The following is a 27979-nucleotide window of genomic DNA, read 5'->3' as shown; positions in this document are numbered from 1 at the left end:
CTGGGGGGAGTGTGGGAAGGGGGGGGTAGGGAGGACTCCACTAGTAAGACTGCAGCCCCAGCTGCTCATTAGTGCTGTCACTTGGGAGAGAGTGGGGATGGGAAGTCACCTTTGTTAAAAGAGTCATTTCTGCGCCCAATGTTGCTCCGGGGGCTCTCCTAATCTTAATCTTCACGCTGACCCTGTGACGCAGGAAATTTTATCTCGTTTCGTAGATGCAGAAATCTTGCTCTGTTTACTTACCTATTAAGACCGCTGAGAACCCCAAAGCAAGCACATACATGTAAGGTAACTTACAAACCAGAAGATGTTGTCCTGGGGCACGGACTGTGGTCACTGGCTGGCCTCACTTGACCAACCTGGGCCCAAGGAAGCTGGCTTACTCTCTTTCTGCCCCCAAGCCTGCTGAGGAGAATACACCATAGAGGGGGAGAAGGCCCAGGGCCTTGTCTGCCTTCCAAGGGAGTGGTGAGGTGCGTGGGCCCGCTAAGCAAGACTCCAGGAAAGCAGTGTAGAAAAATAAGCAGACTTGGGTTTAGGACCTCTGGCTGGTTGGTTACTTATTCTCTCCAGGCCTTAGTTTGCTCATCTGTATAATGGGATCTCTACCAGGACCCAGCCCATGGCGTTGTCATGAGGAGCAAGTGAATGTGTGCAAAGAACTTTGCAATGTCTGCCATATAGAGAAGGCCCAGTGGCTGTCAGCTTTGATTATTATGGTTTACAGATAAGGAAACTGAAGCACCTTTTCCCCCAAATCCCAACCTGGGAGAAAAACGCCTCGGCAGACTTTGGACTGAGATCTTTGGAGTCCGGGCAGCCTGCTCCTCTCCCTGCCCCACTCCCTGGGGCCCCTTGTGTTGTTTCACATGATGTATGGGAAGCATCACGGTGGGAGGGTCTGAAAGTGAGCCTTAACGGCCAGAGGAAGGTTTGGAGTAGAGTCTCCTGTCTCATTTCCCAGTCTGACAAGGCTTATTCACTCCTCACTTTCCTCAGTGCTGCCTGCCATCCTCCCTTTGTGAAGGGCCTGGCTTCCACTCTTAGCTGTGATTCTAGCAGCTGAGAAACTCTTTCCATCCCAAATTTCTAGTTTTAGTTACTTATAACTGTCTCAAAGTTAATCCACAGGGATGAAGTTTCCTTTGTTTTGTCACAGCCCCAAAATAGGACCTTTCGAAGTCTTTTTATCTTTTACCCTTGAAAAAAAAATCCATGGAATTATTTTCGAACGCAGGTAAGCGCAAAAGCGTAAATGTGAGAGAGGGAGAGACTGAGCAGGATAGGGTATGAGAGGAGGTGTGGGGTAGGTGTGGCCGTGTCACTCAGGACGCACAGCTCTCCCAGCAGTGTGATTGTGGTACTTTCTCCAGAACTAAAATGTGGGTGTCTCTGGAGCCTTCCTAATAGTAAGGATATGAGTGAAAAATCTCTTGCCATGTGACTTCAAAAGGCTCCAGGGAGATGTAACTCATTTACTCACATTAGCCATTAACATTTAGACCCAGAGGAGTTTATAGGACCCTTGGATACGTGGTGTTAGATTCTGGGATGGGCAGGAGGTAGTGGGGCCGAGGGAAGAGACGGGCCTGAGCCTGGCAGGCCAGGTTTGGAGGCATTGGCACCACCCCGACAACTTGGGAGAGAGAAGCACCGAACGGACGGGCACGCAAACCATCGGAAGGGCAGATTGTGTGTGGTGTTCACTTTCTCCTTGGGCCAGAGTAGTGTTTTCAAGGCAGAGGGCATAGAAATGGAGGTGGGTTGGACTGTGGAAGAGATGGGAAGGGAGAGAAATTAGGATATTGTATCAAGGACAGCATGTTAGAGGGAAAAATCAACAAGACATCATCTAAAGGAATTCATATTCGATGAGAAGACCCAGGGTTTCAGAAAATAGCACGAAGACAAATACTGGCTGTGCTGAAGCCTCAGGACCAGGCACGGACCAGAGCTCTTGGCTGGACCAGCTGATGACAAGGTGTCTGTTTCCTAGAGATGCCTTGAGATATCTGTCTCTGCCGAGGCCGAGGAGCCCCTACGGGCGGGAAGAACTGTTCAGACACACTTGAGGCAGGCCTTGGGCTCTGCCTCCCACTCTTACCATCTCATCCCCAGTACACTTGACTCTCAGGACTCACGCCAGGGCTCCCAGGTGGAACCTCTCATCCTCGGGGGGGTGCATGTCCCACTCGCAGAGCCTGAACTTGAAGAACAACCTGGCTGCAGGCGTCCTGACTTGAATCTGCCAGGGTTATTTTATTTTCTCTTCTCTGGCCTTGAATGATCACCTTCCGTATTTAAAAAAAAAAAAAGGTAAAGCAACAATGACAACAACTAAACTAACCTCAATCGCTTGAGTCTTACTAATGCGTGGGTCCAGATGATGACAGCTTAATAATTTTGACCTTGCAGCCTTTGGGCTCCCTCCTGCTCGCGCGATCTCTTCCTCCTCTTAAACAGTTGTTTTTTTTAATTTTTTTTTAACGTTTTATTTATTTTTGAGACAGAGAGAGACAGAGCATGAACAGGGGAGGGGCAGAGAGAGAGGGAGACACAGAATCGGAAGCAGGCTCCAGGCTCTGAGCCATCAGCCCAGAGCCTGACGCGGGGCTCGAACTCACGGACCACGAGTTCATGACCTGAGCTGAAGTTGGACGCTTAACCGACTGAGCCACCCAGGCGCCCCTCCTCTTAAACAGTTTTGAACTACCCAAGAGGTAGCTTTTGCAGGCATTTTGGTTGGGCTACTATGATGCTGGCTTGCGATTTGGGGCTGTCACCTCCACTAGTGGGAGCAGAAGTCTTTGCTCTTCCCAGAAATGCACATCTGGGGGCTTGGTTATCCAAAGCGACTGCAGACCAGCTCAACCACTGATGCTCTTAGGAAGTGAGAACATTGTGCCCTCCAGGCTCAGTTGAGGGACATCTCAAAGCGAGGTTGTCTGCACTTCCAAAGGATCAGAATTTACTGGAACGCTTCTCTCAATTTACAAACACAGAACTTTTTCTCCTTGTATCCTCAGGACAGCTGAGTCGGGACAAGTCCCTGAAGTAATACAAATGCCACATACGATATGATACCACCGTGACTCATTAACCCTTGGTTCGGCTGCTGAGTCTGGCTCCCTTTTTTTTTTTTTTTTTTAATTTTTTTCTTAACGTTTATTTATTTTTGAGACAGAGAGAGACAGAGCATGAACAGGGGAGGGTCAGAGAGAGGGAGACACAGAATCTGAGACAGGCTCCAGTCTCTGAGCTGTCAGCACAGAGCCCGACGCGGGGCTTGAACTCACTGACAGTGAGATCATGACCTGAGCCAAAGTTGGCCACTTAACCTACTGAGCCACCCAGGCGCCCCAAGTCTGGCTCCCCTTAAGGGACTTTCTTCCTAATGGTAAATTATCTCATGACGGTCCTGTCATTCTTTCTCACAAATGGGCTTCCATGAGGAACCACCAAATAGCTCACTGGACATGCTTGTTTAGGTATGAACTCTTACAGACTCCATTCAAAATGTTTCTGGGAAGTCTATCACTCCGCTAGAAGCGAGGATCAGATAGGGAATTGGGAGACAGGTATCTCTGACGTCACCTACACAGCTCTGGGACAGCCCATGCTCCTGAGTCCATGCACCACACTACCCTATCCCGTCACTCAGGATCTCTAGCCTTCATGGAAACTCTGTCTCCCCACTTTTGCACAGGGAGATATCCGCGTTCTGGAAGGGAGGCAGATTTGCTTTAATTGTCATGGACTATACTGTGAGAAAGCTGTAACCATATACGAGAGTGGGTGTTTCAGAGAGAAGGCAAAGATCTTTTTTCTGTCTCACAAAGTGTTTTCTTCCTTGGTCACATATAACCTGTGGGTCAGGCCTACGTGCCTCATCAGATCCTTGTCACCACGTCCCTAATGCCCATGATTTTTCTCTCTTTTCTTTCTTCCCCTCTATCCCTTACTCCATCCCTCCCTCTCCTTCTGTCCCTTCCCTCTCTCTTTCCTTATTAATTAAATACTTACTATATGCCTCACACTCTGCTGGGTTCCAGAGGGATGAGAGATGGGTAAGACATTGTCCTTGCCCTTGAAGGGCAAGCACATCATACAGTGGGGAAGGCAGATGTGTACACAATTAACTATAATAAAATATGGTGAGCAATATAATGGAGATCTGCCCAAAGTGTCATGGGAGCACAGAGGAGAGAGCAAAGGAGCCGCCTTAGAGGTCATCAGTAAAAGCTTCGCCGAGAAGGTGATTTCTGAGTTGCCTTTTGGAGAGCGAATAGGAATTTTCCAGATGAACAAAGATGGGAAGGGCATATTCCAGGCAGGGAATACTGGGAGTATGATATGCTCAGAGCGAAAGTGTGGGTTGGTCGTGAGGGATCCAGGAGGGTTTTGAAAGTAGCTTATGATCGGGATGCAAGGTGATCTGGGTGTCAAACTCAGGGGCTGGCATTTTATTCCATATGTGATGAAGAGCCATGCACAGACTCTGTCTTTGGATGATTTTTTTTTGACTGGCAAGGCTAACAAAGCAAGGCTCGAGATAGGCAGAAAAAATGTCTATGGAATAGGGTTTAAATGTTTTTTTTTTAAGTTTATTTGTTTATTTTTGGCGGGGAGAGGGGGAAGGACAGAGAGAGAGAATCCCAAGCAGGTTCCGCACTATCGTGCAGAGCCCTACGTGGGCTCAATCCCACAAACCGTGAGTTGATGACCTGAGCCGAAATCAAGCGTTGGAGACTTAACCAACTGAGCCACCCAGGCGCCTCTATGGAATTGTGTTTAATCAATCAACTGAACAAGGACTTGTTGTTGGCCAGTGTGTGCCAGGATCTGTGTTAGTTAGATGCTGACAGACTGCAGAAGAAGCATTGCAATTCATGTGTTACAGGTCAGCGTGATTCACGCTTAGAAAACTTTGAGGGTGGAGACAGGGAGTACAGTATAAGATCATGTGGTTGAGTGGCTGTGAGTCAAAGAGGGGAGAGAGCAGAGAAACCTGGCGGGCTTCCTGCGGGAGGTGGGCCTGAAGGATCAGCGAGAGACCGTTTGCAGGGAAGCCACGTGAGCAGAGATTTGCCCTGAGGCTTGTGGGGACAGTGAAGATTCTGGCCTGCCCGGATAGAGGCTGGGTTGCTGGGAAAGAAGATGGATACAGAGGTGGGGTCAGTTGAAAGAGGGCCTTGAAGTCAGGTAGAATAGCACAGGACCTCTGAGGGCAGGGGTGGGGGGGCGGGGAGAGGAACTGTAAAGCCCTCCTAAGAAAGCTCTTCCTCAGTGCCCCTAGTGTGGATTTCTCTTAACGTATCTTCGCACGTGACCGTCAATCTTTGTAGGAATACATACAGAACAGGAGCAGCTAACTTCATCTTCAGATATCTCTGACTATGGAAAGTTTTGCCGAATCTACCTGATTATTTCTTGCGTCCACTGGTTCCAGAACCATCCCTCTACGTCCATCAACATCTCTCCGTCTCTCCCTCGGCTGCAAAGGAGAGCTCTTCAGATTTTCAGTTTAAGGGTAAATTTTTAGCGTCTCTTCTTCCAGGTTGGAAACTCTCAGTTTCTCCAACAGGGGGCTTTGCCTGGGGATTCCTGCCACTCCTGACTCGTGCTTAATGGTACTCCCCTGGGCCTTGATTCTCCTTTGAAGTGGGGTCTGCTCAGTGCAGTGCAGTCTGGAAAACAAGCGAGTGGCTGGTGACCAGCCCCTGTGAAATGACTTAGTGGAAATGGTGTTTTGTGAAGATGAGCCAGGCCTCGGAGTTCAGGATGGATGGGGATGGTTAGACCAGGGGCAGGTTAAACCTGAGGCCTTGGCAGGAGTCCAGGCATAAGAGCCGAATCAGGGTGATGTTGGGTCAGGGGATGAGTAGAAAAGAGAGACTCCAGGGGACACTCGAAAACTTTGATAAATGAGAAGAGAGACAACGATGACTCATGTTTTCCGATCCAAGAGCCTAGACAAATGGCAATTGCGTGGGCAGAACGGGCACCGGGAAGGGTAGCTGACAAAAGGAGGCGATACTGAATGGGCCACGAGAGCAGGGCACCTATGTCAAGGTGCCTCAGAAATGGCTGCAACTGTGCCCTCAGAGCCCAGGAGAGTGGTTAGATTAGAGAGATCAACTTGGAGCCTTGAAACGCAGGAACCTACATAGGGCGTGAAAATACAGAAGGAATGAGCCATCAAGAAAGATGCCCACAGAAAGTCTACAGTGTGCAGACTGGAGGAACAAAAGGCACCCACGAGGGATACAGAGCAATGAGCTGTCAGAAGTAGAGCAGTGTCGAGGATGCCAAAGGAGTAGAGGGTTGCCAGAAGGAGGGAGTGGTCAGTGATACCAAATGCTCAGGAGAACAAAGAAAACGAGGCTGCCCAGTTTACCCAGGGGGAGAAGGGCGAGCAGCTTCAGTAGAATGACGGAGGCCAAAGCAGCCCCGGAGGAGATTCAGAAGGGACCGTGTGTCTGGTTACCCTTCCACACACCCACCCTGGAAATGCTGAATTGCCCCCTTTCCCCTCAGCCCACTACTGACCCCAATGTCTACCTTCCTACCTTCTCTCCCCATTCCTGGTGACCAAGCCAGCCAGCCAAAGCTAGAGGTCTCTTCAGGTGGCCTGGCTGGGTCGCCTCCCCAGGGCAGGGAGCCAGGCAGTCTCAATGCAGGGTCCTGTCCCTCAGGGTACACCAGGCCGGCTCAGACCTCCTGGGAGAGCAGCGGGAGCGGACACAAATGCTGGGCTGGTGCAGGGGAAGGACTAAGGTGCTGCCCTGGCAATGGCAGCCTCACAAGTCCCGGGGACGCAGCTGAATTGCCCCCATCTATTTTCCTTGACATCTGAATGCTGTGGTTTCCAGAGGCCAGAGGGCTAGCTCAGAGAAGCTCCACCTCCACCTCTTTCTGGACGGCCCTTTCCTTACCAGGGCTCTCCAACTTGGCCCTGCCCCCTCTCACCCCTGTATCCCCCCCACCCCACACCTCGTGCTCCCTCATGAACACCCTACGTCTGTCCCCTCAGCACTGGGCAGCCATCTCCCCCCTCCTCCGTCAGCTTCTTACTGCCCAGGAGCTCATCCCAGGCTCCACCAGGGGCAAATGTGTCCGCCGAGGGTAAGGGGCTCTTTTCAAGCTTCCTCAGCAGAGACCCCAGAATTGTAGCAACCACGGAGACAGGTTATGCCAACCCGGCTCCTCCCAAGATGCACTGGGAGCCTGGGAACCAGGAGGGAGGGAGGAGGCTCAGCTGAGGAGCTCAGGATTTAATTCTATGCATCATTAAGTAGTCCTCTGAAAGTAGTGTCCCCCTATACATCATCCATGCTTAGTAAACAGCACGCTGACATTACATTAGCGGCTGGAAATGAATTTTCTCTTTTATAGGGAAATTGAGAATCCGCCAAGAAGAAAGAAAGAAAGAAGAAAAAAAAACCCTCAAAACCAATTATCTAGGCATTTATGAGTTCCACCCTGGTCCCCCTCTCTCTCCTCTCTCACTCAGATGCAAAGAAGCATTTAATATTTAATATATTAAGAAAAGAAAGAAACTTTGATAGATTATGTGGAATCTGGCATTCATTCCCTCTGCCCCTCCTTACTTCCTCATTCTCCCCTCCCGAAAACCCACGCTTGGTTCTAGCTGACATTTAAATGGATTAAGGTGTTCAGATTTCCTTAATAGTGTTGACATTTTGGAAATATTTCTGGCTTTTTTTCCCCCCTCTCCTCGAAATAATAATAATAAATAAATATTGGAATGGATCTTCCCCTCCACTCGACAGGCAGGCTCTGTCTCTGTCCTGCTCTCCAGCACAGATGCAATTTACATTTTCCATTCATATTTACAAGATTAAGGACAGAGAAAAGTCAAAGTGTTCCTTGAAAGGCAAGGGGCCGAGTGTGGGAGTGGGTGGTGACTGGTCAGGGAGGCATTTTGTTGATCACTAAGTTGCTTCCTGGGGCCTCCAACCCCCTCCCCTTTTCCTGGAACTTGTCTGCCTCTCTCCCTACCCCTCTGTTTCTACCCCTGGTTAGATGGTCCTTCCTTTGTGTGGTCTCACTGTCCTTCCTCTGTGTAATGTGTGGTTTGCTTCCTCTGCAGAACTGTCCTCACCGGCCAGACAGACGCACCTGAGAATTCTGTCCCATTTGGAAACACTGCCCTGTGGTCTAATGGTGAACACAGAGAAAGGACTGGATTTGACTGTCTCCTCTAACTTGGGTTTGAGTGACCTTTCTTGCACTGTGCTGCCATGGTGTTCCTATGTCTAGACACCAAGGTCCTTGAGTCTGGGTCTATGTCTCCTTTATCTCTGTGTCTCAGCTCTTAGCACATAGCTTGTAGACAGTAGTGCTTGTAAATGTTCATTTAGTGGAAGGCAGGTGGGAAGGAATGAAAGGAAAAGTGGAAGAGAAAGAAGAGGAAAAGTGAAGAAGAAGTTGGATGTCTTCACTGGTTGACATTCTCAAAGCCATGATGCTCTACGTGGACTCCAAATAAAACTCAATCAGCAGACATATTGAGTGGCACGATGCCCATCTTTGTGCTAAGTTTGGCTCACATGCTTCCCATGGTCTAATGGCGGTTGTTCTTTGCCCTCAAAGTAGGTAGAGATCCTTGTAAAGAACACGGTGTTCCTTAGAAATGTCTTTATGAATAGCATCTACTAGGAGATTAAATCAGATGGCCCTGGAGATTAACCTCTTCTCTATCACTCAGTATAACCTACTTTATCTCTCAAAATTCAGTTTTCTCATATAGAAAATGGGGTGATAATCCTCATATGAGGGTACTATCATGATTATTACAAGGATAACAGAGGTTTGCGGATTAAGATAGTGTCAGCCTACAGGGAGTGGTCAATAGGTCATAAATGCTTGACTATTGCTGCTTTTGTGAGGCATTTCATCCAGGAGTTGAAAAACACGAGCTTTCACAAATTAGGCTAACCTAGCCAAGATCTGGGGCTATTCCAAAAAGGAAGAAGGAAAGACATCATCAGAACCTGCTGTGAGTCCTAACCTGGTCTCTTCCTCAAGTTCTCCTTTTACATTTGTCTGCAAAGGAGTATTCGATGTATAAGCAAAGTAAAGCAACCTGAATAGATCTTTAGAAGGGGAGTTTCCCGCAGTATGTGCTAGAAGAATTTCAACTGAGTTTGGTAACTGCACCACAATTAATATAGGATCAATTCAGACAGGGCCCTGAGTGATTAGAGGCATGATTAATTCCATCCAAGGCTCACACGTCTCTGTGGATGACCTCTCTACCCTCCTCATTCACCTGCTTGCATTTCTGCACCTCTTCCTGGCCTTGTCAGCTGCCCATCTCTTCCAAACACTGACGTGTTTTCCGGGGATAAAGACCAAAAAAAAAAAAAAAAAAAAAAAAAAAAAAAAAAAAAAAAATTCCTCTCGAATGTCCTATTTCCACAAACCTAACTTTTATTTAATCTTCCAAAGATATCCCAGTCTAAACTTTATGGAGCCAATTTCTCCCCTGGGCTGTATGTGGTCTGCAAGGTATCTTATGTGCATCAGACTTGCTTGGCTTAGCAGGGGACTCAGCAAGACTTCAGGGCTTGGTTTAAATTGCTTTTTTACATCTTAGCCACAATCAGCCTAGAGTCTACTTTGTATTTTGGCCCTTTTTTCTGATTTTGAGATCCCTACTCTGTCAGTCTATTAATACTTGAGTTTTGAAGTTCTTGACTGTAGATTCACTGCTTTTAATAGTCTGCGTCCCAGTGTCGATCTCAAAAGAAGTTCTGTGTCCAGCATGTGTGATCTACCAACTGCTGTAATAGGTGCAGGATTAACAGATGAATAAAACACATTTCCCTTCATCAAACTTATCACCCTGAGGGCCCAGAGGGCATCAAGCTTGCAAATCAGAAAACAGCGTCCACAATCAAAATGCATCGGGAGATTGAATCAGCTTGGATTGGGGAGCAAGGGTCAGGGCAAGGCATAGGAGGGTCGAGAAAGAAGAGGTGATTCTCCAAGCTGACCAGTGGCAGGAGGGTTGAGCAGTAGTAGACTCATAGTCCTCTTTTCTTTTAATAAAGCAGAGGTTCAATTAGGCTTATGTTAAATTAGGGGATCCTGATTTTATCTGATTAAGTGCACTCAGGAGATAAGAGAAATAAGATTCTGGTTGCAGATCTCGTCTTAGCCTCCCGCTTCTCTCCCTAAGTTGCCCCAGAGTCTCTATGAAATACCTTCATCTTATTTAGGCTTTGAGCTGTCCACCTCATTCCACATCCATCTGTCCAGCCACCCGTCCCTTCAATCAGCCCTCCCATATTAATTCCCTCGTTAAGTTATTCTTATGCTTCCGTAGGGCTCTAGCTGTTGTGCCAAGCGCTGGCTACACGGACTTCAAGAAGAGGAGCTTGGAGCGAGTACTGGGTTGGGGTGTACCCAACGGGCTAGAAGACTGCATACTCTAAGTTACAAATATTAATTTTCCTTGTCTGGGTCCTCTACCAAATTCATACTCACAACACAGCCTAGATGACATGTGTAAGGTGTAAAGACTGATAGAATGAAGAGTAGGATAAAGACCACAAGCAACCACAATCCCAAGTTCTAGATTCATTATATTTTTCACTTTTCTTTACAGTTGGCCTCAAAGCTATATGTTCCAAACAATAGATCGTTCCTTATTTCATATGTTTGAATTTTATAATAAATGGTGTCACAAAATATGTATATTCTAGAACAGTTTACCTTTTTCTCGTTGTGTTCAAGAATATGTTTGCCCTGTGTGTTGACGTTTGCATCTATACTTTCTTTCCATGGCTGTATGCTATTTTAGTGTAGGAATATACCAAAAGTTATTTATCCATTTTCCTGTTAATGAACGTTTGCTTTGTTGATTTGTTTCCAGTATATTTTTCTATGATAGCTATTCTGCTATGGACATTCTTTTCGATGTCTCTTGCTGCACAGGTAAAGTGCTGTGTGTGTGTGTGTGTGTGTGCGCGCGTGTGTGTTACAGACTTAGGGGTATAAATTCAGGGTCATAGGGTGTGCATATCTTCAAATGATGCTGAATGGTTTTCAATGTCCTGTGTTAATTACACTCCCACCAGCAATGAGAATATCCACTTCTTCACCAATACTTGGTATTATCAGACTTTCAAATATTGGGGTGTGAAATTGTTTCTCATTGTGGTTTTAATTTTAATATTCCTGATTGCCTGTGATGGTGAATGAATTTTGTATGTTTATTGGCAGGTTGTGCTTTCCTTTCCAGTGAGTGACTACTCATGATTTCTTTGGACTGTTTCTGTTAAATTGTCTTTTTTGTACTGATTTTCAGAAATTCTGTTCTGGAAATCTATTGTTGATTATGTGTTGCAAATATTTTCTCGCAGTTTGTGACTTGTCTTTTTCATTTTCTTTATAGTGTATTTTGATGAACCCTTGTTCTCAATTTCAACACAGTCAAAATTAACAATCTTGTCTTTATGAGCTTTATTTTTTATGTTGTGCTTTAAAATAAAAGTATTTTTTATCCTGAGGTCATAAAGATATTCCCCCCACATTTTCTTCTAAAGTTTTACAGTTTGTTCTTCACATTTAAATTATTAAGCCATTTTCTATTGATTTTGTGTATGCGGTGAAGTAGAATTTCAATTTAGTTTTCCTTTATGGTTGACCAGTTGTCCCAGCAAGATTTGTTGAATACTCTATTATTTCCTGGTTGATCTGTAATGCTGGCTGTGTTCTATATTAAGTGGTGTCCATACACATGTGGATCTGCCTCTGAATTCCACAGTCCATTCCATGGGATAATTTGTCATATTCAGGCTGATGGACCAGAGGATTCAGTGAAACTCTTGAGTCAAAATACCATGAGAAGGAGGCCCAAATAATTCACTTAGTTCACAGAGACTGTTTTTTTTTTTTTTAATTTATAGTAGTTGTATAATGAAAAGAATGTAGGAGTTGAAGAAAGGGGTTAAAATGTCGTCTCTGACACTTATTTGTATGAGTTTGGGCACATTCTGAATTTTTTTCTGTCCTCAGTGTCTTCATCTATTAAGTGGGACGAGTCGTTTCAACCCAGAAGCTGCATTGAGGGTTGGATTACATTTTGTATTTGAAAGGATGGGAAAGTGCCTGGCATTTGAAGTGAGCCCAGAGGATGTGTTTTGTAGCACTCCCAGACTAAGGCCACATGGATGTTTTCTGATAGCTCCAGTCCAAAAGGGAGTCAAGGTTTGGAATTACTTCACGAGAACATGAGACACAGGCCCCAGAATGAATTATTAGTTTCAGCTCACCAAACTCTCTTCTCCAAACCTACTGACTTAGTTCCAAATTTATTTTAGAGGGCACGGGGCTGTGAAGTTTCTCTGTGAAAAATGACTGAGGATAACTGGCAAATGGAGACTTGCTATGTATTACTGAGTTCAGAATGGCAGATGAGGAAAAATTTCAGGCAGGGAAAATCATTGTCAAATGTTTAAACTCCAGGCTCTCAAGTCTAACTTAAAGAAAGGCTTCCTTGCCATTTCTTGGCACTATAATAATAATAATAATAAAATATAGCATCTTATAATTGATAAGTGTTTCTATATCATATGGTCCATTTTAGTAGATTGGCTCATCTTACAGCTGTAACACCATGAGGTGGTCTGAGATTGGAAGTCGGCTCTGAACGTCTGAAACAGGCTCAAGTTCACATAGTGAGTAAGTGAGGTTGCCAAGACTCAAACCTGTGTTGGCTAACTGGAACTCTCTTATTAACACACAAATGGGACTCTACCTGTATGTGCTGGGACAGTTTCAAATATCTTGTCCCATCGTCCTCATATATACACTTGTAGGTCAGATCACACAGTTCAGTTGGGGTTCAGAGAACGTTGTCACTGACTGAGCTCAGATGTCTAGCAGAACTAGGGGTGGACATTCTTCTGCCAAAGCTCTCTCAGCTCACAAAAATGCAAGCAGCTTTAAGGATTCTTTCTACACAGATGGAAATATGCTCTCACGGGTTTCCTGTCATGCATTTGCTATAAAGTTCTAGCTAAAGCCAAGGTCTTCCGGGGGTATATTGATTTGGGGACAATGGTGAAGCTATTTACATACCTGCTCAGAGGCCAAGGTGGCAGCACGAGATGGAGGCCAGTTTTTAGCAACCTCAAAGATGTAGCCTGGGCCTCCAGGCATTTGGTTTTACCCTGTCAACACCTTGAGAGCAGCATTCTGGGAGCAAAGAGAGTTTGGCCATTGCCTTAAAGAATTCCAAGTTCCTGAGGCTTTTGTTAGTTGCTGTTAATGAATCTTTAGTATCAAATTTAAGGAATTTCTAAACCTTTATAATTCTCCTTCCTAAGGAAAAGTATTTCCCTCTAGGAAAATTCACAGTCTTTCCTTTTCCGGACCTCTGTTCCACGTCTAGACCTAGGCCACTCTTTGCACACAAAAATATGACTCTCCCTGTCCCCAATCCCAGGCACTGGTCCCAAGAACACCTAGGGCCTCTGTATCACCTCTAAGTTTTAATGCCTTCAGCCCTTTTCTCTGGTATCTCTTATTATTGTCCTGTTTTTTAATTGAAATGCTTCTTCCTGACACTCTAGGAAATAGTTCTCTGGCTTGTCACCCTCTCCTCAGTGTGACCTAAAACTCAGACCATAACACCTCTCTTCTTCTTTCCCTTATAACCCATTCTCAAGGAGTCACATGCCTCTTCCTTGTTGATGACGTCCAAATCTTCATCGCTTAGGCTCGACCATTGTCAGGAGTTTTAGTCTGCATCTCCAGATACCTATCAAAGGATTTTATACCCCTGTGCTCTTTTATGCTCCCTTCTCCTCATAAATTGTGACCCTTCACATTTTTCTTTATCCAACAATGTTGCTGCCATTTTAATGATGATCAAGAGTCATCCTTGACCTCCCCCTTCTTCTTCATTCTCTTTTACTCAATAATCACATCTTATCCATGTTTCCCTTCATAACATCTTTTCCCATCTTTATTGCCAGGATTCTGGTCTTGGCTTCCAGAATCATGTTCCAGTAGCCTCCCAACTTGATTTCTCATGGACAGTTTCATTGCTCTGTTGGCTGATCACGTCCTTTCTCCAAGTCAAAATGCTTTCTCTTGCAGCCTTCTTGCGGGGAGAGGGGGCGGTCCCAGACCTAAAGTCAATGTTTTGACTTCACCCAAAATATTCATTTAACACTAGGGTCTCTCAGTTTCTGTAGCTACTTTCGCCATCAGACTTGCACATGTGTATAATTCTGGGTTCAGCACTCTGGGGACCTTCTCAGGCTATCTGCTTCCATGGATCGATCCCCTTTTATCGCTATGGGTTTCTGTGCAGGCATTTCACTCTTTGGTTGTTCATTCTGCCACGCATGGCCACTGTCCTGGTTCATCTTGTACATCTTGTACCTTCTACTCTTTCTCTGGCCACACAAAACTCCAGTCCTAACTCACTTCCTGGTTCTTTAACACAGCGGCACTCAACTAAGCTTAGTGAAAATAATGCATGGATTATTATTTCTCAGAATACAAGAGATTGTTGGAGCTGGGCTCCGTTAGACCAGCGTAAGCTTAGGCTGTTTCTCTTGATGTCTGATGATGCCAGAAACCCACTTCTCTTGCTTCCCTTGTAGGGCACGGCCTTGGTTCACACCTTGCTGAATTCCTTGGTGCACAGCACAAGAGGCTACGGGCAAAAGGTCAGGAAAAAGAGTCTAGAAGTCAGAAAATCGTATGCCTTTTTCAGCCTTGGGAAAGCCATTTACCTTACCTGAACCTCCGTCGTCCTACATGTAAACTAGAAATAGTAGTAACACCTCCCTCCCAGGATTGGTAGACAATGTAATGAAATAATGAACGAGGAAGACACTGGCATGCCATAAAGCACTAAAGTGAAGGTTATAATCAGCTCCCTCCTCTGGACCTTCAGACCTTCGATGCTTCTGTCTCTACCGCCGAGCTGCTTCTGTACCTTCCATCATGGTGGTTCTCTCCCCCTTACACTGTCTCCAACAACTTCAATCTTGCTCTTCCCATTCACCCTTTCCTCTCTATGGAAACACTCCCCTGTCCCGATGCTCTTGGCATAGCAACAACCTTTAACTTGACCCTGCTGCCTGCTCCACCTTCTGATAGCCACCGTCCCCCTCCCTTTCCTTTTGCAACACGGAAGGGACAGCAAAACGATCACCCTGCTGGCTCACTGCCTGCTCCTCCATGGCTCCTGCGTTTCTTCCCACCTGCTCTCACATGCACATCCCCAGATCTGTCGATCTTCTCAGTTCCCATTCTCCTTAAGTCACAGTCTCACATCGTGAGCCACCCTTTTGCTTCTTTCATCTTCCTCTTCCCTTAGTTTTCATGGCACGTCGGACTGCTCCCGGAACGTGCCTCCCTAACCCTTTACCAACTCCCTGTTTTCTGTCTCCTTCTCTGATGCAGTATCACTCTCGTCTCCCTCTGAGACGCTTTTCTCCAGGCCTAGTCTGCCATCTGCCCCACCTCCACCAGGGACCCATCACTTCCCTTTACTGCAGACTGGTTGAACTGAAGTCTTGTGTTTACTTTCAGGTTTCACCTTCTTTTTTTTTTTTTTTAATGAAATTTATTGTCACATTGGTTTCCATACAACACCCAGTGCTCATCCCAGAAGGTGCCCTCCTCAATACCCATCACCCACCCTCTCCTCCCTCCCACCCCCCCATCAACCCTCAGTGTGTTTCATCTTCTATGAGAATTATCACAAACTCAAGGATATTCAGCAGAGGTTGACCACGATGGTGAGGGAGTTAGAAACAGCCAATCTTACAGAACTCTTGAGAGAATAGAGATATTTAACCTGCAGGACGACAATAGTCAGAGGAAACATAATCAGCATTGTCTTGATGTATTTTAAGGGATGTAAAAATAGAGCTTCCGTCTATTGACTTAGATCCCTCTAGAAAACAGAATTAGATAGAAATTATAGATCAGCAGGTATGGAATCATTAGCAAGAAATACCTTCCAGTCTTGTGAAGGCATTAAGAACACAGGCTCTGCAGTCAGATGACATGGGTTCAAATCCCAGTTCTGCCTCTTTTTAGTTGTATGACCCTGAGCAAGCCATTTCATTTTTCTGTGCCTTCATTCCATCATCTGTTAAATGAGAGTAGATAATGGTAGTCATTGTAATAAAGATTCATTATTCCCTGTGCTAGATATTGTATGGGGTTGTAGACACAATCATGCCTAATGATGACTCACAATGTAGAGGGAGACGTAAACGCACACACGGGTAATTCAAACATGAAGCAGATCGCTGAGGTGGAGGAACCAAGTATGACGGGGCAGAGAAAGAGAAATGTGGCTGGGGGGACCAGGAAAGATTGCTTGGATGAGGCAGAAATGTGAGTAAAGGCCTGAGGGTGAGAGGAGGAAGGCCTTGTTTGAGAATTGGCAAATGGCCCCATCAAATTGTGCCTCTCTTGTAAGCCTTTGCTATGAAGCCAACCTGTGGGGTTTGTCCTTCTCTAAACTTCTGCACATGTATTGCATGCTGCCAATCATCTTTTTGTGGTAGGAGAGGGAATTTTTCAGCCTACTTTGCAAATAAAGACATATCCCAACAGGATCTGAGTGCAAGAGCCAAACATTTGATCCAAGGAGCAGGTGGTGGAATCCTAGATTATGGACCAAAGAAAGGATGCTCGAGAATAGGTCTACTGACCAGGAAGCAAGCCAGAGGAAGGGGCATGCGCAGCGTGGGTAGGGGTGGTCCAGAGGAAGGGGCATGCCCAGCGTGGGCAGGGGTAGTCCAGAGGAAGGGGCATGCCCAGCGTGGGTAGGGGTGGTCCAGAGGAATGGGTATGCCCAGCGTGGGCAGGGGTGGTCCAGAGGAAGGAGCATGCCCAGCGTGGGTAGGGGTGGTCCAGAGGAAGGGGCATGCCCAGCGTGGGCAAGGGTGGTCCAGAGGAAGGAGCATGCCCAGCGTGGGTAGGGGTGGTCCTAGACCTGGGCAGCTGGAACACATGTATACAGGTGTCCTTTAATACTCGTTGTCTAGGGCACGTAGAACGTGGGGTCCCCACGAATGAGTGAATGAACAAATAAATGAACATGTGGCACAAAATAGGCTACCATGTATATTATAGTGTATTTTTACGTGTAATGTGGATCAATACGATGTGTAGACATTTGAACATCTTGTAGTTCTCACTTGCTGCTTTCTGGTGAAGTGCTCAGCAATCCACGCGCATTGTTGAATGTCTAAGAAAATAATTTCTTTGCGTTCTGATGCTGTAAAATATTGTTTGGATTAAAAGGGCAGGAACAAATTGATGGATCTGAAATTTTTTTTTTCTTTTGGCTTGGAGATGACAGGGCAATCCATCAGACAACTTCCTTGGCTCCCTGTGACATTTCAAGCTCAAATGTTATAGCTTTCTTATTTTTCTTTTCTCTTTTTTTTTCACCCCCTGGCTCTCTATTGAACTGTGCCTCTAGGAAATGCATCCTGTAGATGTGGCTTTTTTGACACTTGTCATATGGCAGGCGCTCAGTTGAGGCTTGTTGAATGGTGGCCAGGAATACTCCGTCTAGCTTCTCAGGTCGTGCTAAAGTTGAGGTAACCTCTTCATCCACCGGTGATGCTGCCTCCGTCTGTGTCCTAGAACATTCAATAGGGAATCCTTGCAAAACAAAGCAGGTCCTAGAAAAATGGCTAATGGTGCAGATATCCACATAATGTGAGTTCAGCAGCTGGACTGCGTGCACAGAGAAAATATTAGAAGTTAGAATCCTTGGCTTCTTCATCTCTTTCTGCTATCATGCATCGTGTGAACTTGGAAAGGCTACTTAACCTCTCCCACCTGCAGCCTCTCTACCTCTGAGCCAGAGAAGTCAAGTAAGTATCAGAATGAAATGAGATAATGATTGTGGGCACATTGCGAGAATACAGAACATAACTTGGTGATATACACCCTCTGTGTGAGTTGTCTCTTGCTGTATAGCAAATACACCCCATGCTCGGTGAATTCAAATAGCAAACATTTATTATCTCACTGTTTTTGCAGGTCAGGAATGTGGGAGTGGTGTAGCTGGGAGGTTCTGAGTCACAGTCTCTCAACACATTGGCTGGGGCTGCATCATCTGAAGGGTTTACCGGGGCTGGAGTGTCCTCTTCCAAGATGGTTCATCCACATGGCTATGGGCAGGAGACCTCAGTTCCTTGTTGGCTGTTGGCAGGAGGCTGCAATTTTTCACCATGAGGGCCTCTCCATAGGACCACTTGAGTGTCCTTGTGACATGGAAGCTAGCTTTCCGCAGAGTGAGTGATCCAAGATAGCAGTCACAATGTGCTTTATGATCTAGGCTCAGCAGTCACAAATTGTGATTTCCTCAACAGTCCGTTGGTGGCACAGGTCAGCCCTAGTCAGTCTGGGAGAGAGACAACACAAGGGCAGGAATTCTAGGAGACCATCTTGAAGGCTGATGACCACACCCTCTCTCAGTTGAAATGGTTCCTCTGGGAAATGAGGGGTGTAGCTGATTACCTTTAAGGTCTTTGCTCTATAACCACATCACTGCTTGCTCCAAATAGCTCTTTGGCAAGCCTACTAGGCAGCTCCTCTCCTTTCCCATCTGGCTTAAAATCCCTGCCATCGTTGTCAACTCCTTGTTCCATACTAACAGTTCAGTTTCAGTCTCCCTGGGGTTCTATGAAAATGGCTGTGTGTTGCATCCGAGGGACGTTTCTGGGGCTCTTCATGAGGGGTTGCAGGGGTCTGTCACTTACAGGGGCCGGCCATCGCAGTTCACTTAGTGTCACTGCAACCTCATTTTGTGCGAGATGGAGCCCTTGCTTTGAGAGCCGGCGAGGACGTGACTGACATGGGCAGTGAGCGAGAGGAGGGCCAAGGTCTGCGGCTTTGACGAACTGCCTCGTATTTTACATTTTGCAAAATGTGTCTGTTTCTGAACTCTCTATTCGATTCTGTCAACTCTGAGGGAGACAGAGCTGGCAGGGTTCCTTCTGTTTTGTCGATTGAAAAACTAAGGCTCAGAAAGTCCTAACAGAAGCATTTGCTAGAATAAGCAACACAGGAGGATAAGATACTGGGAGGTTAAAATGTGGAGTTTGGGTTTAAACGTCTTGAGCCTCGGGTGTCTGGGGCATATTAAGTGAGGTTAATGTACAACTTTGAAAAGAGCTTCCAAGATGATTAACTGGGCATGGGACATGATCTAATACCTTGATTATTATGCTTTATCTGCAAATTTCTCCACTCCTTCCCGCTGTTGTGCTGTTTTGTGGGTTCCTGGTCCCAGGTGCCCTGCGTTAGTTTCCTGAAGACCATCCTCCTTAGCCTCATGGACGCCATTGGCCTGGTTGCACACCTCAAAGTCCCAAAAGTTGACTGGGAGCTGATTTCTAGTGGGGAGAGTTCTGACTAGGGTTCCAGGTACCCCTGGGAAAAGAGAGAGACAGAAGCTGCAACAGCGTGGGCTTCACCATCCTTCAACGGAAACAGTCTTTCAAAAGCGTAGTCCATCCATCCAAATAGACCGCCATGTTCCGTTTCCAGAAGGTGCTGGGGCCTAGATCTTCCTTTGCCGCTAGTGAGCCGTGAAGTAGGAGCGATGAGTAGAGGCCCCTTGGGACTAACTCCCACAGGCCTGGGGTCCCCTCTGCTCTTTGTTGATGCCCACAGGCTGTCCCTACCCTACCAGCTCCAGCTCGGACCCCGGACCTGAGTGAACTCTGCGCCCCCTTCCGGGTCCTTCAGAAGATCATCGGGAGTGAGGCTCCCTGAGGCGGGCGCACCCCACATGTCCCGTCCCACAGGCCCTTGGAGCAGCTGCTCCTCCAACCTTATCTTCCCTCTGCCTCCATGGAAACCTGAGAAAGACGGAAAGGGGGAAGTGGCTTTGGTTTCCCAACACAAATAACCCCAACAGAGCTTTCTCAGCAGTGACCCTTAGCCTGTTGTGTCAGCCTCAGGCTGAAGGAGGAAGGAAATAGACCTTCTATTGAGTATTTTTCTTCCCCTGTCAAGAAGATCAGAGGAGCTGAGACGAGAAAAGAAAAGGAGTCAAAAGCACCTTGTTGCCTCCTCCTGCAGGATTTGTGTTGCTCTTCCCCTCCCCTCTTGAGCTCTAAGTAAACAGACTCCCCGGCTGAGGAAGGCCCCGGGCCCAACTCGAGCAGGCCATAAATAAGAGCCCTTCAGCCTCTGGCTCTCGGTGAGGGTGAGTCGGTGAGTCGAGAGGCCACTTGTGAGAGGAACATTTGATAGCGGGGGAGCGGCGGGGGGAGGGCGCTCGTGTTAATTGAATCCCAATTTCCTTCTCCCAGGCCTGCTCTTATCTTTTTAATTATACAAGGCCTTTAATCTTCCTGAGGACTTGTCTCTGTCATTAATGCGTGATCTCTATTAGAGATAGGGGTCTGCTCGGGGTAATGGGAGCCGCAAGCGGAGGCCTCTGGAAACTTTTTTGCTTTTTGAAACACTCAGGAGTTACCCGGGGCCAATCCGGGGGGGGGTGGGGGCGGGGGGCACCCCGGGCTCCCCTCAGCCCCCAGATGATGGCCTTTGGGCTGTCTGTACTTGACGTGCTGGACTGTGACATGTGGGACAAGAGCCTCTGCTGGCCAATACCTGTCGTCGTGGCCCTAGCAGCAGAGGGACGGTCGAGCTGCCCGCAAGGCCATCCCAGGTACTTCTCGGGGGGAAAGCGGTTCAGCGACACTCACGGGATGCTGGGCACCCAGGTAGGAGCCCGGAAGGAATTGGATATTCTGTATCTGCTAAACATTGGAGCCTGCCGTAGGTGCTTATGAATGGAAACGTGTTCTCACGGGCTTTCCTTAATGTCGCAGGGATGCGGGACCTCCAGGTGACAGTGGCGTGGGACACTCCAGGGTTACATTGCTCTTCGACCCCTGCCCTCCCAGCTGCCCTGTCAAATGGCTAATGAGTTGTAAACCAATACTTAGGGGTGCGAAGGACATGCCCTGTTTGAAGGGAGCTGGCTCATTTGAAATGTTCAACAAATGTTTGCTAAATAACTTTTCAAACAAGGGCGCTGAAAGCCGTTCAGCCTAGAACGTGAATTCACAAGTGTTTCTCGGGCAGTTGGAGCTCCTCATCTAGAGATTTAGGTTCTCCTGGAATTCATTTTTCTGAGCCGCACGGTGGCCTTCCGGGTTTCTTCACCCAGGCAGTCTGTATGTCACATGCCACACTGGCTCCTGCGTGTGCGGAAAGATGGGTGAGGCTGAGTCCCTACAAGGAGCCTAGTGCTCAGCTGGGAAACAAGATATCTTTTGTTAGTCTTAAGTCTATTGCAAATATTTATAAATAAATACATGTGTATATATAAGGCAGTATATAGTATATATTTATACACTATATATATGTGTGTGTATACACACACACACACACACACACACACTGTGTGTGGGTATATACACACCTAACACAACTACATAAATATTACATACATGTGTATATATTTAAGATTTTGTGTATTTATATATATATATGTATATGTATGCTTCTATATACATATATATGTATCCATATATATGTATAGAGAGAGAGAGAGAGAGAGAGAGAGAGAGAGAGACTTATCTTCAGAGAAGTCAGTTGCAATGTCAACTGTATCTATGTGTCTATCTATCTATCTATCTACCTGCCTACCTACCTGTTTATCTATCCACACACCCAAATAAATATACAAGTGACTTCTCTAAAGACAGAAGCCCGCACAAAGAGCATCAACAGCCAACTGCAGATCCTGAGTGTGCTTTTGCGAGCCTCTGCACCGAGCCCCATGTGTCACCAGCTCACACAACCACCTTAGAGGTTTTGGAGGTGGCCTGGCTGTTACTGACTAAGGCCTCATAACGAGAAAATTCAAGAGGCAGGGTTCCAGCCCATGTCGTCCACAAAGCTTGGCCTTCTAACCCCAAGCCTTAGAGCCAAAACTTCCCTCTTTGTTTGAAACCACAGTTTGCTCCTGAAAGTGGGTAGTTCTGGCCATAGGCTTCCCATGAACATAATGAACCCGGACATGGGCCAGAGAAAAGCAATTAAAACACTCGAGGGGAGGGAGAGGCTTCTGTTTAAGGACAGACTTTAAAAAATAAACCCAAGAGTCAAGTCTGGAAAGAGGAAGGGTGAGCAGAGAGATGTGGTGGAAGTCTATGGGATGGCGGAGGGACGGAAAGGGAGGGGCCAGGTGTGCCTGCCTGCCAAGGGCCACTCACCGAAACTTAGAGGCAGCAGCATGAGGACAACGACAAGAAAGTTCTATTTAACACGTTCCATAAGTTTGCCGCCTGCTGGGTGATCCCAGTAGGTGGCAAAGACTGAAAATATAAATAGATTCCCGGCCTATGGATGGTTTGCCGTGAGCTCCCTACAGAATACCTGGTTGCTCATTGTCTCGCTCAACCTATCTCAGTTTCTAATGTTCAAGACCAGGAGTTGGCAAACTGTTTCTGTAGAAAAGCAGGCAACAAATATTTTTTGGTTTTGCAGGCAACTCTGTTGCAGTTACTCAACTTTGCCATTGTCGTTCGAAAGTAGTCATGGATTAAACATACAAATGGGCATGGTTGTGTTCTAATAAAACTTTATTTGCAAAGACAGGCAGGAAGCTGAATTTGACCAGGAAAACTGTAGTTTGCCAACCCCTGGTCTAGATCAATTCATAGTCGAGTTGAATTGCACAATTTATTTTTTTTTTTAATTTTTTTTAATGTTTTTTTTTTTTTATTTATTTTTGAGGCAGGGAGAGACAGAGCATGAATGGGGGAGGGTCAGAGAGAGAGAGATACAGAATCTGAAACAGGCTCCAGGTTCTGAGCTGTCAGCACAGAGCCCGACGTGGGGCTTGAACTCACGGACCGAGAGATCATGACCTGAGCCAAAGTCGGACGCTTAACCTACTGAGCCACCCAGGCGCCCCTGAATTGCACAATTTAAAACTGGGAGGTATCTTGGTGAGACCTCCAGAGGTGTCAGGTGAACTGCCCAAGGCCATCCAGTAGGAGCCCCAAAGTGGGCTGTGTGGCTGTTCTAGGGGGAATGTTTCCATCTTCTGGAGATGATGTGCTGGAGGTTGGTAATAATGTATTCTCCTGCCAGAGGAAATGGTCCAACTTAGCATTTCTGACTCTCCTAAATATGTATTGATGGTCAAAGACTGCCTTTTCTTAGAAAATGTTTCAGCAGTAGGAGGATTTGGAAATGCAACTTACTTTGAGAAAACCATGGGGCACCTGGGTGCTCCGTCGGTTAAGCGTCTGACTCTTGGTTTCGGCTCAGGACATGATCTCATGGTTTCGTGGGTCTGATTGTCGCATCAGGCTCTGTGCTGACAGTGCGGAGCCTCCTTGGGTTTCATTCTCTCTCCTCCTCTCTCTCTGCCCCTCCCCCACTCGTGCTGTCTCTGTCTCTCTCAAAATAAATAAATAAACTTATAAAAATTAAAAAAAAAAGAAAGAAAGAAAACTAAAGACTACTTTTAAATTCCCAGAAATCAGAAAACAAGAAATGTGCTGTTCTGTCCACCTTCCCTGCCCACCCCCACCCCCAGTTCCGAGATAGAAAAACTATCTTATTTCTTGTTAGTCTATGCAATGACATTGACCCTCAGAGCTGAATCTCTTGGTGGACAGTGTCTGCAAAGGGAGATTGTACTTCCACCTCTCTTAGGGGTGCTCCCAGTGGGGCCTGGGCCCTGAGAGCGTTCATCTATCACATTCGGGCAAGACTTTCCTGAAAAGAACCCCTGTTTTCCATGCGCTGTTGGCTAAAGCCAGGAACTGCTTAAATTAGTTGACATGCAGAGCCCTTATGGGGAAGATGTGTGTGTGTGTGTGTGTGTGTGTGTGTGTGTGCATGTGTGTAGCCGGTGCAGGGAAGGTAATGCCTGATAAGTCAGGAATGCATCAGTGCTCAGAAAGTTCTAAAGAACTATTACATTTGTGGCTTTTTTTTTCTGGGACCCACTGAAGACCCTTCAGGAAAGTAACAACTCATTCACTTAAGTAACTTTCTCTAAGTCCAGAGTCTTATTGGTGGGAGGCGGGCATATGACCGTTCTGGGTTTGGTGTCTGGACCTCTTGATGGTCCTGCAGTTGGCTGAGGGCCTGTCAGCCTCCTGGCAGACTCAGAATTGCCCTCTGTGAAAGGGAGCTGGGTTAGACATTCTTTGACACCCTAGCAGATGAGCAAGGCAGCAGAGGTGAGGGGAGAACATAGGATATTTTATACTTAGATGGCTGATTCGCCCCTGAGGGTAACATCATGCTTCCGGGAGAGAAAGGGACTCTGTTCCACAGACTTAGAAAAGGAGTCTATTTTCGATCCATGTGATAAGTGGCCCCCCTGAGATGTTTGGTGATGAGGGGAACACTGGAATCTGAGAAACACAGCTGTGTTCTCGCCATTCCCTGAGCACTTCCCATCCTGGAGAGGTCTCCACCCTAAGTCTTCAGAAATCTGTCAGGAGTCAAGTCTCCATAACAGATTGTGAGGTTTCCTACTTGTTTCTCGATCCCAAGAAGTGACGCAGGCAGGACAGTTGAAGAGGTGCCCAAATCGGACCTGACTCCTGCAGAGGGAGAAGGCTCTTTCAAACATGGGGTGAAGAGGCAGAGAATCCTGGAGTCAGATCCCGGCTCCAACCCTTACCAATCTTCGGTCATTACAGAAGTTATCTCAACTCCAAGTCTCAGATTTGGAGCACACGGACTGACCTAGCCCAGGTCTTCGGTAAATGTTACTTCCCCTTCGCGCTATCGACTCTCCCATGGAGCCGCCCGCCTGTTCAACCCTCCTTCCTACCCGAGGCAAGCCAGACACTCAGCGGCTGAGGACCTCCCGCCTCACTGGGAAGCTGTCACCGAGCAGGTTCGTCCCGGAGCCTGTCCCCTATTCCTCATACGACTGCTCTTCGAATATTTTTAGTATTTGTTTTCTGATCATAAAGATGATGCTTAAGCATTGCAGAAAATCTGAAAAACATGCAAAAGGGAACACAAAATGAATCACTGATAAATATAACATGCAGTGACAAACACTCAGCATTTTGGCTGCATTTCTTCCTGTTTGTGCACGTGGGGGCATGCAAGTATTTTACAAAGTAACAATCCTGTTGACTATAGGTATCGCCCCGCCGGATGCATCCTTTCACTGACATTGTGAACATTTCTCAGATCACTAAATAGTCTTCGAAGACATATTTTTCATGGTTGCCAGATTTTCTGTAGCATGGAGGTACCACAACGTGTGTACCCATGTCCTTACTATTGAACGCTTAGGTTGTCTCTAACTTTTCGATATTGTAAATAACACAGCAGTAAAAAACACTGGAGGAAAATCCTTGCCGCCTTCCGACGCCTTCTTTGGGATAAATTCCCAACCATAGAAGTCTTGGACCAAGTCCACAGAGTGAGGATTTTTAAAGGCCTTGATATGGAGGAACACACAGTTTCGCAGACAGGTTCAGTCCATCTCTACAGGTATGGAGCGTTTCTCAGCACGCCTGTGGACTCCCGGGTTGGACTGAGAGTTCTCACATACGACCCCTCAAGTATTGGAAGGTAGTAGCTCTTACATCTGGATTCCTGCCTCCTTCTGGCCAAACAGGCATTTCCTTAAAACTTCTTCCAAGGCTACTTTCCAAGCTCCTTTGCCTTACCATTCTACCGATTCGAGAATATTCTGATTTGTAATTATGGTCTTAAAAATGTGCTACCTAGAACAGAACACAATACACCAAACATGGCCTGACCCATTCCTGCTTCTTTTATTTTGGATACTATGCTTCTGTTAATGCAGTCTAAGATTGCAGTAGTTTTCTGTTTTTGTTTGTGTTTTAGCCATCGGCTCATGTAAGTTTATGGCAGGTTGCACTCGGAGGTCTCAATGATTTGGTTAGTTGGGATCTCTCCCAAGTGACACTTGTTTGGCTGATTTAAAAAAAAAAAAATTTTTTTTTTAATGTTCATTCAGTTTTGAGAGACAGACACAGAGCACAAGTTGGGGAGGAGCGGAGAGAAAGAGACACAGAATCCAAAGCGGGCTCCAGGCTCCGAGCTGTCAGCACAGAGCCTGACGCACGGCTCGAACTCATGAACTGTGAGATCATGACCCTGGGCTGAAGTCAGATGCTCGACCAGCTGAGCCACCCAGACTCCCCTCGGCTGATTTTTTTTTTTTTTTTTTTTTTAGCTCAAATCTAATACTTATATCTGATCAATAGTAGTTCAGTGCCCCAGCTTCTTTAAGTTCTAGTGGTGGCCACAGAAAATAGGTCCTTGGTGCCTCGGGTGTGTTTTCACACCGTACTGCCCAGTGGGCTCAACCTGGGGCTTCAGTCTGACTTGTCCTTATGCAGAGGTCAGGAGAAGGTCGTGGGGCTGCTGAGGCCTGGGCTGCCTGGCGCCTTCCTGGCCAGCAGTCCACTTAAGAGTGTTCTCAGGAATACCTGGGATCTTGGCTTGAAACAACTGTGGCGGAGAGCGCGGCTGGCCCCTCTGAGAAGGGCTCTTGAGTGCTGCTGGACAATTCCACCAGCCGAGCAGGGGCCTCCTCAGCGGCCACGGGGCTCTGCAGGCCATGGACCCGCCTGGCTGGGCGCCTCTGGTGGGAGGTTGGCCCTGAGACTTTGCCAGGACTCTGGGTTGCTTTGCTCTTTTCAGGCTCTTTCCCAACACACATAGGTTATAATTTCTTTGTGAGGCTGGCACTTGACGCTGTCTTAGAGGCGAGTCCGAGGCCAGCCCCGCCTTCCAGCCCCAGCTCTGACTGAACCCCGAGGGACTTGGTGCACAGGTGTGAGGGCCTCCTGGCTCCATTACTGTCCTCCCACAATAGGCACCCGGGCCACCCTGCAGGCTTGGGCGTGTGCATCGGAGCAGAGTCAGCCGGCCAGCACGGCCCCTCGGACCCCTCCTCTCATGGGAAGAGGCATAGCTCAGGGGCCCAGAGCAAGGCCTTGGCCATCACAGGGCCTCGGGCAGGTTCCTTGGTTGTCCCAGGGTCCGAGACGGTATTGCTCACGGGCAAACCGTGTTCAGTCAGCCTTTCAGTCCCCGTGATCGCTATGCTTCTGTGCGTGGAGGGGCGCTGGGGTGGATGGCTGGAGGGAGCAGCTGAACCTGTAGAGACAGAAAACCGAAATGAAGACAGGTGGCGTCCACACCTAAGGTGCTCTGCTCCACTCTTAGGGAAGAAACCCCGAGAACATGGGGGCACGTAGAGATGATGGGGGAGACCTTGGCCTGGGGTCAGGGAACCTGGGCTCTCACTCTGAATGTTCTGACCACAGGCTCCATTTGGCCAGCTGGAGTTCAGCCCCCTCACCCCAACCCCAACCCCAGTGTGGAAGATCATGTGTCCACGTGGCTCCAGGTCCCCTGAAGACAAATATTCTCTCTCCGCGGCCGTTGCACCTGCACTGTGCACTCCTGTCACCTGTCTACTTCGCCGTCCTCGGGGAGAGCAAATTTCTCATCTCTGGAGCCAGCCAGGCTTCCCTCCGGCATTCACTCAGAGTTTGGTTACTACGAGGAGGGATAATGCAACTCTTATTTAATTCAGATCCGTTCAATTCCGCCCCATTCAACTCTCTCCCATCGACTATACTCTTTTATCGCAATCATCATGTGCTGTTTTGAAGGAGATAAAGCAGAAAATATGAACATACGTTAAAAATACCCCCACCCCCCGCCTTCCACTTCCTATTTTCAAAATGCTTTCACATAAAGTATTTCATTACCGACTCAAGCAGCTGGTGTCATGAAATACGGTGTCAGATGTAGAATCCAATGAAAACCAAATGAAAAGACACCCTGAGAGCAGACGGAAGGAGAGCGCAGCTCCCTTGGGCCACTGCCCCATCCCTGTGAGGCCCGGGCGAGAACGTGACACTGGCCCCTGGTCAAGGCTAGGCCGAGGGTTTGGCAA

The 27979-nt window shown here is 47.2% G+C and overlaps 1 long non-coding RNA gene across 1 annotated transcript; it reads right to left on the bottom strand.

The window, feature by feature from the left end:
• Window positions 1-15739: 15739 nt before the first annotated feature.
• Window positions 15740-19106, bottom strand: LOC113604881 (uncharacterized). The gene is made up of 3 exons (XR_003426900.2): window positions 17211-19106; window positions 16016-16150; window positions 15740-15853 (listed from the first exon to the last, which is right to left on the bottom strand). It is a non-coding gene; the product is annotated as an uncharacterized LOC113604881 (long non-coding RNA).
• Between the last annotated feature and the right edge of the window lie 8873 nt (window positions 19107-27979).

Source organism: Acinonyx jubatus, chromosome A3, assembly GCF_027475565.1.
Source record: "Acinonyx jubatus isolate Ajub_Pintada_27869175 chromosome A3, VMU_Ajub_asm_v1.0, whole genome shotgun sequence".
Lineage (NCBI taxonomy): Eukaryota > Metazoa > Chordata > Mammalia > Carnivora > Felidae > Acinonyx > Acinonyx jubatus.
Note: the sequence above shows the minus strand (reverse complement) of the source record. Positions and strands in the feature narration are given on the sequence as shown.